The sequence below is a fragment of the Solanum tuberosum genome, unplaced genomic scaffold, assembly GCF_000226075.1.
Source record: "Solanum tuberosum cultivar DM 1-3 516 R44 unplaced genomic scaffold, SolTub_3.0 scf00746, whole genome shotgun sequence".
In the NCBI taxonomy this organism is placed as follows: domain Eukaryota; kingdom Viridiplantae; phylum Streptophyta; class Magnoliopsida; order Solanales; family Solanaceae; genus Solanum; species Solanum tuberosum.
In genome coordinates this window covers 19,022-21,219 of record NW_006239653.1, presented here as the reverse complement: position 1 = coordinate 21,219, position 2,198 = coordinate 19,022, and the positions used below count along the sequence as shown (strand labels likewise).

Here is a 2,198-nt window from a genome sequence, read left to right as displayed (position 1 = left end):
GTAAATTAGATGTAATTGAATGAAGAAACTTAAATATCGTCAACGTCCTTTTAAAAATATTAATTTAATAGAATTCATGAATTTTCTTTTATATTTTTAATTCTATTTTAGTGGGATGAAAACTAAACTTATTTGATTTATTCGTTATTTATTTATTTTTTTACAAATTATGACTAACCTAGTAAATTGAACTATATGAACTAAAAAAATTGACGATGATATTTATTTATATTAATAATATGCATTATAATATTAGTAACTCTATTCTTACACACTTTTAGAGAATCTTGACGATTTTCATAGTAATATTTGATTGAATGGATATTAATTTAAATTTTTTAAAAAGTGAAATATAAAGTAAAACATTACAAAATAAAAGTATAAAAAGCACAAGAAATTTTAAGAATGCTCGATGGAGCATGATAAAAGTAAAAAGAAATGTTTAATACGGTATGATAAAGTGAGTTAAATTTAGCATGATAAGGTAAATATTTTTCTTCCCCGTCTCGCTTCCTTTTTCATCATTTAATTTTCATGTGATTTAGGAATTAACTTATGTAATACAATCGATCCACTAAAATTCTTATCAATGCAACTTTGTTCTCGATATCTTTGATTAGCTTAGTCTTTACTCTTATGAACCAATGAAATATCTATGGTTCTTGTACAAAGAGCATGCCGAGGGGCTACTACGCTCGTCGCGCACTTGCATTACCACCTGAACTTCTTCTTTATACTTCGAACCCCCTGAGCAAAAATCCTGGGTCCGCCACTGCCCATATACCTTTATATGATGTTTGATTTTCATATTAAAATCCACACATAAGTATGTGGATCTTATTACTGGAAACCAAACATTGCATAACTAATACGGGAATCTATGTATTATTTTATACGGGATAAAAGGTGGAACAAGTAATATCCCTAGCTACCCTATAAACAATCCTTGTATTCTTTATTCACCATATCACAATAATCCATGTGTTATTTGTTTTTTTGTTTTTTTTTTAAGAAGAAAAATTGGGGGCGTAGAGGAAGGGAAAGGGAAATTGAACCCTCACCAACAAGTTGAAAGTTCACGTAGTCAACCAACCAACTTGAGCTATCCAATGTGTTAGTTATTCACCATATAACAATTCCCAACGTACAAACAGTCCATGAACTATAATCGTTATGGATTTAGATTCTAGACGAGATACAGATACATCAAATCGATAAACGTCAAAAGAAAAATCAAGTATCAAATTACCTGTGAAGAAATCCTGAATTGTGTCCTTGCTGGTGTTTCTAAAATGAACTGTTATAAGCTGCTTCTTGTTTGTTCTGTCATGGTTATAATTCTCAACTGCTATATTTATGGCAGTTTTCTGTTCCTTCCCTATACGAGAATTTAAGTCAATAATTGCACCTATTTCTATGGTTTCATTTGCAGTTGCTTTGACAGTTACAAGGGACATAAATATACAGGCCTTGAGGATGAAAATTAACATAGGGAAGGGCTTAAAATTACTCATGATTTATTATTTTTTCTACTTTAGCTGAAAATATATCTTTCTTTACAAAATTAACCACTATATAGAATCCTATAATGTTATGTACTTGTCAAATGGTTTTTTCAGTTTACAGTTGACTTGACTATGTGTTTTGTAGTTTAAATTGAAAAGTAAAAGGATGGTCATACTTTTCCTCCAAATTAAATTAAATTGAACAGTGTGGACTTGTACAAGTAGGAGAAATAGACTCATTATTTTTTCTAACTAGGGAAGTTTAGTCGGAAACAACATAAAAGAAAAATGCATAAATCTACCTTCTTGTTTTTGGGAGCAAAGAAAAATCGTTTCTTTCTGAGTGAACCATGCAAGATATGCCTATTCATGTGCAATAGCTCGCAAACCACATATATAGGAGATGTAAACCACACTAAGAGACGAGCTAGCTTACGAACTAAAAAAAATATAAATCTCCGATAGCGATGAAGCTGACTGTAGTTACAATTTACTTCCACATAATCGACTTATTTTCTTTTTTGTGCTACTTATCTTCTAGGCATTTGTTTATTATGATGACTTTCTTATGGGTAACTAGATAATGTTGCCCGTGCTATGCACGGGCCCAATAATATAAATGGTATATTTTGGGGATAAAAACCGAGTTTTTGAAGCGATTGTTTGCGTGGATAAAGGAATAAGTTTTTTTAT

At 30.6% G+C, this 2,198-nt stretch overlaps 1 pseudogene; it reads right to left on the bottom strand.

Moving 5' to 3' along the window:
• The window catches only part of LOC102578768 (glutamate receptor 2.9-like), a 7,497-nt pseudogene extending 5,973 nt beyond the window's left edge, over positions 1-1,524 (bottom strand).
• Positions 1,525-2,198: the final 674 nt, after the last annotated feature.